General features: G+C 42.6%; 1 protein-coding gene across 1 annotated transcript in view; it reads left to right on the top strand.

Moving 5' to 3' along the window:
- Positions 1-15,627, top strand: part of crybg1a (crystallin beta-gamma domain containing 1a) — a 221,013-nt gene that overhangs the window by 99,025 nt on the left and 106,361 nt on the right. The gene's annotated exons all lie outside the window — the stretch shown is intronic.

Below are 15,627 nucleotides of genomic sequence, written 5' to 3'. Positions count from 1 at the left end.
AGAGGCCTAGTGGCTAGCGTAACGCCATGATGGCGCCAGCAACTGGAGTTCTGTTCGGCCATCGTCTGTAGGGATTTGCATGTTCTCTCCATGAGCTTCCTCCAGGTGCTCCAGCATTCAGGAACTAATGTCAGTACCCTCTTCCAAGCCAGCATTCCAAGTTCTGGACTGTAAGACGTAGGAGCAGAGTTAGACCATTTGGCCCATCGAGTCTGCTCTGCCATTCACTATTGCTGATTTACTATCCCTCTCAACCCCATTCTTCTGTCTTCTCCCCATAATCTTTGACCCCCTGACTAATCAGTATGCCTGAAGTTGATGTGTGTGAAGGAAGAGATGTGGACGCAGTTACTGTTACAAGAGAGAAGGTGCTCAAAAAGCTGAAAGATCTAAAGGTACATAAGTCACCCAGACCAGATGAACTGCATCCCAGGGTTCTGAAAGAGGCAGCGTTAGAGATTGTGGTGGCATTAGAAATTATCTTTCAAAAATCATGGTGCCAGAGGACTGGAAAATTGCATATGATACTCCAGTCTTTAAGAATGGAGGAAGGCAGCTGAAAGGAAATTATAGACCAGTTAGCTGACCTCAGTGGTTGGGAAGATGTTAAAGTCAATTGTTAAGGATGAGGTGATGGAGTACTTGGTAACACTGGACAAGATAGGACAAAGTCAGCATGGTTTCCTTAAGGGAGAATGTTGTTTGACAAACCTGTTTGAATTCTTTCAGGAGATTACAAGTAGGATAGATAAAGGGGATGCAGTTGACGTTGTATATTTGTTCTTTCAGAAGGCCTTTGACAAGGTGCCTCACATGAGGCTGCTTACCAAGTTAAGAGCCCATGGTATTACAGGAAAGTTACTGGCATGGTTAGAACATTGGCTGATTGGTAGGAGGCAGTGAGTGGGAATAAAAGGATCCTTTTCTGGTTGGCTGCCAGTGACTAGTGGTGTTCCACAGGGGTCGGTGTTGGGACCGCTTCTTTTTATGCTGTATATCAATGATTTAGATGATGGAATAGATGGCTTTGTTGCAAAGTTTGCAGATGATATGAAGATTAGTGGAGGGGCAGGTAGTGTTGAGGAAACAGGTAGGATGCAGAAGGATTTAGACGGATGAGGAGAATGGGCAAGAAAGTGGCAAATGAAATACAATGTTGGAAAATGCATGGTCATGCACTTTAGTAGCAGAAATAAATGTGTGGACTATTTTCTAAACGGGGAGAAAATCCAGGAATCTGAGATGCAGAGTGACTTGGGAGTCCTTGTGCAGAACACCCTGAAGGTTAACTTGCAGGTTGAATCTGTAGTGAGGAAAACGGATGCCATGTCAGCATTCATTTCAAGAGGTCTTGAATACAAGAGCAAGGATGTGATGCTGAAGCTTTATAAGGCACTGGTCAGACCTCACCTTGAGTATTGTGAACAGTTTTTGGTCCCTCATCTTAGGAAGGATGTGCTGGCTTTGGAAAGGGTTCACACGGATGATTCCAGGAATGAAAGGGTTATCATACGAGCAACGTTTGATGGCTCTGGGTCTGTACTCGCTGGAATTCAGAAGGATGAGGGGGGATCTCATTGAAACCTTTCGAATGTTGAAAGGCCTTGACAGAGTAGAGGTGGAAAGGATGTTTCCCATGCTGGGAGAGTCTAGGTCTGGAGGGCACAGCCTCAGGATAGAGGTCTTTAGGTGTATTTAAGGCAGAGATTGAGAGGTTCTTGATTGGTCGTGGCATCAAAGATTATGGGGAGAAGGCCGGGGAATGGAGTTGAGGAGAAGATAGAAGAAGGATCAGTCATGATTGAATGGCGGAGCAGACTCAATGGGCCAGATGGCCTAATTCTGCTCCCATGACTTTTGGTCTTATGATCTAATCAAGAACCTATCAACCTCTGCTTTAAATATACTCAATGACTTGGCCTTCTGTGTCAATTAATTCCGCAGATTGACTACCCTCTGGCTACAGAAGTTCCTCCTTATCTTTGTTTTCTGTAAGTTAACCTTTAGGGAACCCTGTGCGAGGACTCCTAAGACCCTTTGCACCTCTGATTTTTGAATTTTCTCCCTGCTTAGAAAATAGTCTACACCTTTATTTCTTCTCTGAAAGTGCATGACCAAATTCTTCCCTACACTATATTCCACCTGCCACTTCTTTGCCCATTCTCTCAATCTGTCTGAGTCCTTCTGCAGACTTCCTGCTTCCTCAGTACTACCTGACCCTCCACCTTTCTTCATATTGTCTGCAAACTTGGCCAGAAAGCCATCATTCTGTCATCCAAATCATTGACATTATAACCTAAAAAGAAGCGCTCCCAGCACTGACCACTGTCCCTGGGCACATCAATTCCGGTGGTATGTACTGTATACTCAACTCCCATTGTCACTCCTTTCTGACTGGTTAGTCCGCAAACAATCAGGTTTCCGCTGCCTAACCCCGTTTAAAATCGGATTCCAGTTCTTAGTTTTAACTACTTAACAAGTTAAGAGCTCATGGTATTACAGCAAAGATACTAGCATGGATAAGGCATTGCCTGATTGGCAGGAGGCAAAGAATGGGAATAAAGGGAGCTTTTTCTGTCTGACTGCTGGTGATTAATAGTTTTCCAGAGGATCTGTGTTTGGACTGATTCTTTTTACACATGTCAATGACTTGAGTGACGGAATTGACGGCTTTGTGGCCAAATTTACGGATGATACAAAGATGATAAGGGGGCAGATAAGTTTGAGGAAGCAGAGAGACTTCAGAAGGATTTAGATTAGGAGAATGGACAAAGAAGTGGCAGTGTTGGGAAGTGCATGGTCATGCACTTAGAAGAAATAAAAGTGTAGACTGCTTTCTAAATGGAGAGAAAATTTAAAAATCTAGGTGCAAAGGGACTTGGGAGTCTTCATGCAGGTTTCCCTAAAGGTTAATTTGCAGGTTCAGTCAGTGGTGAGGAAGGCAAATGCAATGCCAGTATTCATTTCGAGAGGACTAGAATATAAAAGCAAGGATGTAATGTTGAAGCTTTATAAAGCACTGCTAACCCTCACTTGGAGAATTGTCAGCAGTTTTGTGCTCCTTACCCAGAAAGGATGTGCTGACAATGAAGAGGGTTCAAAGGAGGTTCGTGAAAATCATTCCGGGTTTGAAAGGATGGCCATATGAGGAGCCTTTGACGGTTCTGGGGCTCAACCCACCAGAATGAGGGGTAACCTCAAAGAAAGCTGTTGAATGGCCTCAATACTATGGATACGGAGAGGATGTTTCCTATAGTGAAAGTGTCTACAGAATAGAGGGATGTCAATTTAGAACAGAGATATAGAAGAATTTCTTTCGCCAAAGAGTGGTGAATTTGTTGTCACAGGTGTCTGTGAAGGCCCAGTCATTGGGTATATGTAAGGCAGAGGTTGATAGATTAATCGGTATGAAGCAATACAGGAAGAAGGCAGGAGACTGTGGCTGAGAGGGCAAGTGGATCAGCAGTGATGAAATAGCAGAGCAAATGGCCTGATTCTGCTCCTATATCTTATGGTCTAAAAGACCATCAGAAACAGGTCCATGGTAGGGCAAAAGGTGTTCATAGTGTTCATTTGCTGATTCAGCACTAGTGTTGTGCAGGTCAGCTCAGAACTTAATATCCTGGCAGGGAGATTTGCCCAGGCTATTGGGAAGAGTTTAAGCTGGAATTGCTGGGGGATGGGAACCGAACTGGAGAGATGGAGAATGGGGCAGTTAGCTCACAAATCAAGAAAGCTTGTAGGGAGTGGGAGGGGGAGAATAGGCAGGCGACAGAGAGTGGATATGCTCAGACTGATGGTTTGGGATGTGTCTCTTTTAATGTAAGGAGTATTATGAACAAAGTGGATGAGCTCAGAGCGTGGATCAGTACTTGGAGCTATGATGATGTGGGCATTACAGAGACTTGGATGGTTCAGGGGTAGGAATGACTTTAGATGTTTCAGAAAGGATAGGGAGGGAGACAAAAGGGGTGAGCGTGTGGCACTGCCGATCAGAGGTGGTGTCACGGTGGCAGAAAAGTAGGAAGTCATGAAGGGATTGTCCACTGAATCTCTGTGGGTGGAAGTTAGGAATAGGAAGGGGTCAATAACTCTACTGGGTGTTTTTTTTATAGACCACCCAATAGTAACACGGACATCGAGGAGCATATAGGGAGACAGATTCTGGAAAGATACAATAATAACAGGGTTGTCGTGGTGGGAGATTTTGATTTCCCCAATATTGATTGGTATCTCCCTAGAGCAAGGGGTTTAAATGGGGTGGAGTTTGTTAGGTGTGTTCAGGAAGGTTTTCTGACACAATATGTAGATAAGCCTACAAGAGGAGAGGCTGTACTTGATCTGGTATTGGGAAATGAACCTGGTCAGGTGTCAGGTTTCTCCGTGGGAGAGCATTTTGGAGATAGTGATCACAATTCTATCTCCTTTACCATAGCATTGGAGAGGGATAGGAACAGACAAGTTAGGAAAGTGTTTAATTGGAGTAAGGGGAAATATGAAGCTATCAGGCAGGAACTTGGAAGCATAAATTGGGAACAGATGTTCTCAGGGAAATGTATGGCAGAAAGGTGGCAAATGTTCAGGGGATATTTGCGTGGGGTTCTGCATAGGTACATTCCAATGAGGTAGGGAAAGGATGGTAGGGTACAGGAACCGTGGTGTGCAAAGGCTGTTGTAAATTTAGTCAAGAAGAAAAGAAAAGCTTACGAAAAGTTTAAAAAACTAGGTAATGATAGAGATCCGGAGGTAAGAATGAAATTAATAGAGCCAAAAGGGGCCAAGAGAAGGCCTTGGTGAGCAGAATTAAGGAAAACCCCAAGGGATTCTACAAGTATGTGAAGAGCAAGAGGATAAGACGTAGGAGAATAGGACAAATCCAGTGTGACAGTGGAAAAGGGAACTGGAGGAACTAGCGAAGGTACTTAATGAATACTTTGCTTCGGTATTCACTACAGAAAACGATCTTTGCGATTATATAGGGATGACTTACAGTGGACTGAAAAGCTTGAGCATATAGACATTAAAAAAGAGGATGTGCTGGAGCTTTTGGAAAGCATCAAGTTGGATAAATCACCGGGACTGGATGAGATGTACCCCAGGCTACTGCGGGAGGTGAGGGAGGAGATTGCTGAGCCTCTGGTGATGATCTTTCCATCATCAATGGGGACAGGAGAGGTTCCGGAGGATTGGAGGGTTCCGGATGTTGTTCCTTTATTCAAGAAAGGGACTAGAGATAGCCCAGGAAATTATAGGCCAGTGAGTCTTACTTCAGTGGTTGGTAAGTTGATGGAGAAGATCCTGAGAGTCAGGATTTATGAACATTTGGAGAGGCATAATATGATTAGGAATAGTCAGCATGGCTTTGTCAAAGGCAGGTGGTGCCTTACGAGCCTGATTGAATTTTTTGAGGATGTAACTAAACGCATTGATGTAGGTAGAGCAGTAGATGTAGCGTATATGGATTTCAGCAAGGCATTTGATAAGGTACCCCATGCAAGGCTTATTGAGAAAGTAAGGAGGCATGGGATCCAAGGGGACCTTGCTTTGTGGATCCAGATTTGGCTTGCCCACAGAAGGCAAAGAGTGGTTGTATACGGGTCATATTCTGCATGGAGATTGGTGACCAGTGGTGTGCCTCAGGGATCTGTTCTGGGACCCCTTCTCTTCATGATTTTTATAAATGACCTGGATGAGGAAGTGGAGGGATGGGTTAGTAAGTTTGCTGATGACACAAAGGTTGGGGGTGTTGTGGATAGTGTGGAGGGCTGTCAGAGGTTACAGCGGGACATTGATAGGAGGCAAAACTGGACTGAGAAGTGGCAGATGGAGTTCAACCCAGATGTGCTGGATGATTCAGTTTGGTAGGTCAAGTATGATATCAGAATATAGTATTAATGGGTAAGACTTTTGGCAGTGTGGAGGATCAGAGGGATCTTGGTGTCCGTGTCCATAGGACACTCAAGATGTTGTGCAGGTTGACTCTGTGGTTAAGAAGGCAGGCGGTGCACTGGCCTTCATCAACCACAGGATTGAGCAGTAATGTTACAGCTATAAAGGAGCCTGGTTGGGCACCACATGGAGTACTGTGCTCAATTCTGGTCACCTCACTGTGGGAAGGATGTGGAAACTATAGAAAGCATGTAGAGGAGATTTAGAAGGAAGTTGCCTGGATTGGGGAGCATGCCTTATGAGAATAGGTTGAATGAACTCGGCCTTTTCTCCTTGGAGTGACAGAGGATGAGAGGTGACCTGATAGAGGTGTGTAAGATGATAAGAGGCATTGATCGTGTGGATAGTCAGAGATTTTTTTCCCAAGGCTGAAATGGCTAGTACGAGAGGGCACAGTTTTAAGGTGCTTGGAAGTAGGTACAGAGGAGATGTCAGGGGTAATTTTTTTACGCAGAGAGTGGCGGGTGCGTGGAATGGGCTGCCAGTGGTGGAGGCGGATACGATAGGGTCTTTTAAGAGACTCCTGGATAGGTACATGGAGCTTAGAAAAATAGAGGGCTATGGGTAACCCCAGGTAATTTCTAAAGTAAGTTCATGTTCGGCTCAGCATTGTGGGCCGTAAGGCCTGTATTGTGTTGTAGGTTTTCTATGTTTCTGTGTTAATGGTTGCAGAGAGTAGCTGCTGGTGTGTGAATTGCCAGTCTCCTGGAAACTTCCAGCTTATGACAGCTCAAAGTTGAGAAGGAGTTTTCAAGGCGGCATTAATGGTCTTGTGTCCATGCAGAAAAAGCTCACAAAGATCCTGAGTTAGCAGCAGACGGAGTGCATCACCCCATAATCTAACAGGCTATCTGCCTCATCAGCCACCTCCTGCCTAATTTGTTTAAAAGTTTCCATTTTGGCCCCAGTCACCATTACCAAACCACAATTCAGAATAGAAGTAGGCTATTATCATTTCTAGGAATTGACTTAGAAGTAAAATTGAATTTGATTCAAGTTTAATTGTGCATGCATGAATGCCCATGAATGTAGCCAACGAGACAGTGTTACACCGGAGCCAAGGTGAAAAACAGTTTATTGTCATGCAAAGCACAAACTACACATAGCACATACAAGATGGCAAGCACATGTAAGATATCAGTAAAATACAGTCACACAAAGGAAAGTAGTCCAGACCTTTTGTCCATGAACGTTGCAGATAACTGCGGCAATCTACAATCCAGCTTGTCTTCTGCTACGCGAGCACTGGGGGGCAGCACTGACTCCAGCTCTGACGCCTCTCTCCTGGTGGCTGTAAACAGATGACACCATGGCTCGAGGCCTAGTCCTTACTCCGATCGAGATCACGCAACTCCCTTACTGAATCGGTGAGTCAGACTTGCTACATCCCACATTAATAATACCCAAAAAGGCGTCTTGCAATCACAAGTAAAACAACTAAGATGATTGCTCGCCATTATACTGCACATCGCACTCCTCTGACATGTTCCGCGCCAAGCCATCTCCTTCATTTTCTCCGCCAAAGAGCAACCCACTGATAGGGTAGACCTGCAGTACTCTTAAGTTCATAATGGCGAGCAGAATTTTGTGATCATAAAAAATACATTTAAAAAGAACAAAAGCATCTTTTGTTCCGGTAGAAGCTGCTGCGATCCGATGCGGCACCACCTTAGGAAATAAAGTCAAATGCACTGCCTACCGGAGGGGTGAAGATGGAGGAAGAGAACTCCACGGTGTTTGCCCTGAACAGATCATTGAAGGGTGGGGGGGGGGGGCAACACCTCTTTGAGTTTGGGTCTGTGAGACTGGACCACCCTAAATAGCCTGGTCTTGCATACCAGATGTCAAATAGGCATTGTCTCCAAACCTGACCCTGACCAGACCAGACCCTGCAGCTTTCTGGATAAAGCAATGGTTAAGCTTTCCGCCTGGTGATCGTTGAAAAATGGACTGGAAGCCCCATAAAAATATATTTATTTGAAAGTGTGGCAAGGAGGTCATGGGCAACATTGGACTTGCCTGGAGTTCTTTTTAATTGCTTCTACAGCCTGCCTGGTGCACGCCTTCCTGTTTTACTGCGTTCCCTCGTTCCCACCATACAGGCATTCCAAATTGCATCGGCCAACCGTTGAAATTCGTTCACCAGCAAACTGCCGATTGTATGCAAAAGGCCCATCATTGGGTGCGCCAGCTGCCAGTTTGTGCAAGTGAACTATTGAATTATAATAAATTATAAAGTAGCTTCATTCAATTCTCACTGAATTGTCAGCACACCAGTCTTTTTCTGCACCTGCCTTTGAAACATAATACTTCTGTCCTTGTTGAGGGAGTCAGATCCAATCAGAAAATATTCAAAAGTGCTGACACTGTCCTCAGACTTCAAAGAAATTATAATGAAATGATGAATACTAGGGCTTTGCTATGACTTCCTACTAAAGCTGGTGCATTAAAACACATGCTTTACTTTGAACTATAAATTTAGACCATGGAACATTAGGTCCTTCCCAGTAGAGTTATTACTTCCTTCCCGTTTCTGACTTTCACCTACACTGATTCAGTAGACAATCCCTCCACAACATCCTCTTCTCTGCAGCTGTGATACTATCCCTGGTTAGCAACGTCACTCCCCCAATCCCTCCCTGTCCCTTTTGAAACGTCTACACCCCGGAACCTCGTCCAGCAGTCATTCCTGTCATTACGACAGCCAAGTCTTCATACTGCCACAGTCAATGGCTTTCTGGGTGAGATGTGTGTGTCAGTGAGCTGATGTTAAAAAACAAGTCAGAGGCTCGCTAGGAAGCTGGGTCACAACGATTTTAAAACAACAGGTAGCTGGTTGCAAACAAGAGGAAATCTGCAGACTCTGGAGATCCGAGCAACACACACAAAATGCTGGAGGAAATCAGCAGGCCAGGCAGCATCTATGGAAAAAAGTACAGTCAGCGTTTTAGGCTGAAACCCTTTGGCAGATGATGGTTGTCTTGAGTGAAATTTAGGCACCGCATTAAGTTCAAGAAAGCACATGTGAGAAGGGTAGTATTGATGCTGTAAGTGTAGAAACATGCAAAACTACAAATCTCTCCGGCTTACCTCAAAGATTTTGTGAGGATAAAACAGGCCTTTTTAATCGTGCCACGCCAGATGGTTCCCTTCGCTACAAATGCACAACACTACCGGGTACAAAGAAAGCAATGGATCGCATAACTGTGTTGTGTTGTTGAAATATATCAACAACTGATAAAAAGATTGGTTATTGGGAAAAGTTTTAAAGCTCAATGCTTTAAGGGTCTAAGAGTGGATATTTACCATTTGAGGGCCATGCCAGCATTCACCCGATGCGTTCCTCCACCAGTAACTGTAACGAACTAAGAAACAGTTTTATAGTACTTTAGAATTGGTGGTGGTCTAATTTGTTCTGTATTTCATTTAAATACATAGTTTACTACTTGGTTAAATGATAGATCGCTTTTTTTAAAAATACCTTTTTAACTATTTCCGTGAAACTTAAGATAATTGGGTCAGCCGCTTAATTGGGTTAAAATGTACTGGGCTCAATGTGTCCCAATTGTGAAATCCACTATATTTGTTATTGAGGGGGGCAGCCACAGAGGTACCCTGCTCTACCTGCCCATTACCTATCACTCTCCTGACAATCACCTAGTTACCCGACTCTTCCACTTAGGGGAGACACCCATTTAGTAGATCATATTGATCTCTTCCTCCTCCCTATTGAGCTGTTGGCCATCCAATGGTAGCTCCATTTCTCTCAGACAGTTTGGAAGGAGTTACAGCTGGGTGCATCTCACACAGATATAGTTATCAGGACGACTGGTCTCCCAGATTTCCCATATCTGACATGAAGGACACACCATTGATCCTGGATGCTTTCTCCCTGAACTAGCTATGCAATAACAGACAAAGAAAGAAACTTGCCTTAGCCTTTACCTCTTCTCACCTAAGCCTCAAGCCATCCACTCTAAAACTGGTCCACTCCCACAACTGCCGCTCTGCTTAAACCTAACCTTTTTATATTTGCCAATTGCCCAATAAAACAAAATGACTGAAGCCCATCAAAAGACCTTGTTCTCATTTTTTAAAGCCCGCACTGGCCCATCAAAACAAACGACTGCTTGTGATGATTGAAGCCCGCTGAAAATTGACTACTTTCCGGCTGAAAAGCAACTAAAAGGTTTAATACTTTTGAAGTTAGTAATTCATTACGTATACAGGCCCACAATCCCTTATCCAAAATCCTTGGGGCCAGTTGCATTTCGGAATTCAGAATTTTCGGATTTCAGAATCCATCCTTGTCGGTTCCAGGACTCCCCGCGGATACCAAAAAACACGTTTGCTCAAGTCCCTTATTTAACCTGTCACAGAGCAGGTGGACTTTAGGACCCAGCAGAGCTCAAGACGTACACACATCCTCCCGTATACTTTAAATTATACTTTATACATTACTTATAATGCCTAATACAATGTAAATGCTATGTAAATAGTTGTTAAACTGTATTGTTTAACGAATAATGACAGGAAAAATATTTTATTTCCAGCAAAAACATTCAATAAAAGGTAAAAATATACAGCTTCAAATGAACCGAATCGAACACATGGTAAATGGCTTATTGGAATAAATGCAAAAGGTCACTGTCACTGTAAAACTTAAGTAACTTGTCTTTCTGTTGCTTTAAATCATATACAGTGGCGGTTCCGACACCATATTCTTCAGTAAAACGCCACACAGACACACCGCGATCAAGCTTCTGCAATAACTCCACTTTCTGCGTTATTGATAATGATAGATGCTTCCTTCTCTTTTTCTCATTGTTACCCATAGGGGTATCTGCAGCTCGATTTGACATTTTCACAGTGAAATTAAACACAAAGTCAGCAGTGAACACAAAATATCAGCGAACAGCAAATGCACGTGTAACTAGTACGAGTGCTGAGCCACAACTGACGTCCGGCGGCCTCTGCTAGTGCTGCCACATCACTCCTGAGTGATGTTAGCTGTTGGCGAAAAAAACTTTGGTTTTCGGAACATTTTGGATTTCAGAATTTTGGATAAGGGATTGTGGACCTGTATAGGTATATTATGTCAATGTGTTTCTTTTATAGAGGCAGCTGATAATTTTGATTTTAGATCATTTTAAATGAGCAAAAATTGAGAACGTTTATCTTTATTATTTGAGGCTTTGATTTCAAGAGTCAAGTTGCAGTTTTATATGCTAGGCCACATCTGGATTGGCTTGCAAAATTGGTTTGCACTTCAAAAAATATCAAAGTAAGTTTTATTATCCGAGTTCATCTGTGTCACCACATATAGCCCTGTGATTAGTTTTCCTGCGGGCATACACAGCAGATCCATAGAATAGTAATTATGACAAGATTCAGTGACAGATCATTTAGAGTACAGAAGACAACAGAGATGGCTGAGGGTTGATTTAATTGAATTACATAGAAACATAGAAATCTGCGGCACATTACAGGCACTTTGGCCCACAATGTTGTGCCGACCATGCAACCAGCTTTAGAAACTGCCTAGAGTTTCCTTACCCCATAGCCCTCTATTGTTCTGAGCTCCATGTACCTAAGAGGCTGTTAAAAGACCCTATTGTATCCGGCTCTAATCGTCGCTGGCACTGCATTCCACGCACCCACCACTCTGTGTGAAAAATTTACCTCTGACATCCCCCTTGTACCTACTTCCAAGCACCTTAAACTGTGCCCCCTCACGTTAGCCACTTGAGCCCTGGGGAAAAAGCCTCTGGCTATCCACGTGATCAATGCCTGTCAGTTGTGCATGGTTTTACAAAGGAAGAAGCAACTATAATTCTATGGATATTAAGCAAAGGAGACAGATTCAGAACAATCGTCTTAGAGCTAGACGCTACATAAGAAACACACACAAAATGCTGGAGGAACTCAGCAGGCCAGCCAGCATCTATGGAAAAGGGTAAACAGCTGACATTTCAGGCCAAGACCCTTCATCGGGAGTGATGATGCTGCCTGGCCTGCTGAGTTCCTCCAGCATTTTGCTTGGATTTCCAGCATCTGCATATTCTCTCTTGTTTGTGTTTGGGCTACGCAAGGAGGTAAGTTTTTATTTTCTCTAAGTTGATACAATGCACGGCCTAAAAATGCAGATACAATAATATATCAAAATGGAACAAGATATAGACTTGAACAGAAAACGTCAGCAGGGCTCTGAATAAAGAAAATATGGTCTTTCTAACAGCTAGCTTAGGCATGGTGGAACATCTTTTGACGTTATGTCTTTATTTTTTGAACATAATGTGGAAAAACATGCTGTTTGTTCAAAGGCCTCTTTTCAATATGATAGAGTTCATTGTGAACATGCGGGTTGATAAGTTTTGATAAATCTTTCAGTCAGACATTAAAAATTAATTTGACAGTCGCACTATCTTTGACATGTGGCTCAGAAGAGAGACATCTGTTGGAAAATGTGATTCAACGTGATGTTGCCTTGATTAGAAATTTCACATTGCAAATCTATAGCTCCTCTTACTGAAGAAACCAGCTCTTAAGGTACAATAGGGACGATTCTTGCCCTGTTTTAATATATCTCAGACATGCAAACAAAATGCATATTGTAATTAGAAAAGTGATGAGAGAAAGAAATATTCTTGTAATAAATAGTAAATGCCACATACATTGTAAGCTGTGGAATCAGTTATTCACATTCTTCACACTTCATGACTTTACCTTCCAAATTATCCGTATGTTGTGAAAACAAGAGCAAAAAATAAACTTCTGAAACACCTCAGCAGCCCAATTAGAGTCTGTGCAGCCGAAGGGATGTTTAATGTTTCAGTCGAGACCTTGCTTCAGTTGACCACTCAACCAGCTGAGTTCTTAGACCATAAGACCATAAGGCATAGGAGCAGATTTAGGCCAGTCAGACCCTCAATTCTGCTTCGCTATTCCACCACGGCTGATTTATAATCCTCCTCAATCCCATTTTAAGTTTCAAGGTATTATCCAAGTATGTGTTCATTATACAGCCTCGTGATTTGTGTCCTACCTTTTCAAATTGGCCTGGTGCCTAAATCAACATCCAAACATTGGGTTCAGTAGCCCAGTCCACTCTGGTGCCTGGACTTTGCTGGCTCAATCCAGCCTGTAACCGACTTTTAGCACTTGGCTTGCCCCTGTATCGATCAAACCTTGGGCCTTCCTCGCACTCTGTGAAGGGGCTGCCGCCTCACCTCATGTACCCTCGTCATCCATCCCTCCTGATTGGTTAGTCCTCATCCGATCAGGTTTCCACTCTCCCACCTTGTTTATAATCAAGTTCCAGTTCTTACTTGGAGCGAGACCTTCGTCTTTGTTGTTTCCTGACCTGTCTCACGGTGTTCCTTCGTGACTAGTTCATCTTGGACGGCATTGGACCAATCACTAGGAGAGAAGAGCGCTGACAAGAGAGACAGTAGTCTGTTCACGTTGATGTCCAGAGGAGATCCAATGCAATGGATGCACTCCCTAATCAATGCTTGGCTAACTCGTTGTAGGATGCATTTAGCGGCCAGAAAAACCACCGCGGAATACAATCTCACAAACATAGGGATGATGTCCCTGTTCCGGCATCTCAGAAGGAAGTCTGAAGAACAAAGAAGCTTTGCCTTCTCTTCACTCAATGATTCAATATTGTGGAGAACTTCCTCCCCGTGGAGGTAAGTGTAAAAGGATCTAGTTCTTTCCTGGTGTATATGACAAATAAACTCTTCTCAGGCTTCCCGTGCCTTTCAAATTCCCACAGAAACTCCAGCTATCGCCGTTTTCCTGCAATCCCTGCTAGTGTACTGTTACAATCTACTTTGCACAGCTCCTATCTTGCCTTTGTAAATGCATTTACTCTGTTGCAGTAATGACTTTTGATTTTCCCTCTCAAATTGCAGGTCGAATCAAATCATATGATCACTGTCTCTTAAGGGTTCCTTTGCCTTAAGCTCCCTAATTCAATTTGTTTCATTACAAAACACGCAATCCTGAATAGCATTTTCTTTTGTGGGCTCAATCACAAGCTCCTCTTGTAAGAAGTTCTTAAAGAGCCATCTTGTAGGCATTCCACAAATTTCATCTCTTGGGATTCACCACTAACCCGATTTTTCTAATCTACCTGCATATTGAAATCCTCCATCACTGTCATAACATTGACTTTTTTACACGCCTTTTTTATCTCACACACTCAGCGATTCAGGAACAGCTTCCCCTTTGCCATCCGATTCCTAAATGGACATTGAATCTTTGGACACGACATCAATTTTTTTTAATAAACAGTATTTCTATTTTTGCATATTTTTAAAAATCTATTCAACATGCCTATACTGTAATTGAGATATTGTTTATTTATTATTATTTTTATTTTATTATTTTTTTCTCTGCTAGATTATGTATTGCATTGAAGTGCTGCTGCTAAGTTAATGAATTTCACGTCACATGCCAATGATAATAAACCTAATTCTGATTCTTCCATTGTAATTTGTATCCCACATCTGGGTAGTATTTGGAGGCCTGAATATAACTCCTTTTGGGGTTTTTGACCCTTGTAGTTTCTTATCTCTATCCACAAGGATTCTGTATCTTCTGATCCTCTGCCTCTTTTTTCTAAGGATTTGATTTTATTTTTACCACAGGGCCACCCTGCTCCTTCTGCCTACCCGCCTATCCTTAAGTTACAATGTGTATCCTAGGATGGTAAGCTCTCAACTATGATCTTTCAGTAATGGCTCAGTGATGGCCTCATTGTCATATCTGCCAATCTGTAACTGCGCTACAAGATGATCCACCTTATTCCGTACACTGTGGGTGTACAAATATAACATTTCCAGTCCTGTATTCCTCACCCTTTCTGATTTTGCCCCATGTGACACTTCACTTCATCCCACTGACTGCAATTTTGCCCCGTCCTCTGCAGCTACTTGTATACTGTTGCGTATTTAATATTTCAGTAATATTTGAGTAATATAAGCATATTGTTTGATGAAGGATTCTTGTTCATTTAAATAACTAATTATGGGTTATACATAAGAATATATGAATTGCATACATCATGACACTAACCATGCGCTAAGGACATGCCTTGCTTAAAGTAAAAATGAAACTAAGACAAATTCTCCTGGACTCCTGTCTTTTTGCTTTCAAATAGTTTCATGTTTTGGAGTTACAAAACATAACAGTAAGATGAGGAAGTCTCAAATAAAGCAGAGATGACTACCCGTCGAAATGTAGCAAGATGTTCGAGTTTTAAAAATATCGCAGCTGTTGTCTTTTCAGAAAGGAGAGTGGTCCAGTTAAAAAAAAAAGGCATAAAACAAAATCACGGCTTTATAAATAGAGTAGTGGGTGATAATAATCATAAATAAAAGTAAGAGCAGAAATGTCTGGGCTACAGCGGAAAGATTGACTTGTTTGATCGCACAAGAGATAACTGGATTCTGTATACTGCGTGAATTGAGCAGCATTTTAAAGCAAATGAAATAGCCATTGAGAAACAAGTGCCAGTTTTGCTGAGTGCATTGGGTTTAAAGGCAATCAGGTTGCTTCAAAGTTTGACTGAGTCAACCAAACCAGCAGAAATGAGCTTTGCTGATATAGGAAAGTAATGCTGGAACATTCAGAATCAAAACTACTGTTAATAACAGAACAGTTTAGGTT

The sequence above is a fragment of the Hypanus sabinus genome, chromosome 10 (assembly GCF_030144855.1).
Source record: "Hypanus sabinus isolate sHypSab1 chromosome 10, sHypSab1.hap1, whole genome shotgun sequence".
Classification (NCBI taxonomy): Eukaryota; Metazoa; Chordata; class Chondrichthyes; order Myliobatiformes; family Dasyatidae; genus Hypanus; species Hypanus sabinus.
This window is presented reverse-complemented; position numbering and strand designations above follow the sequence as displayed.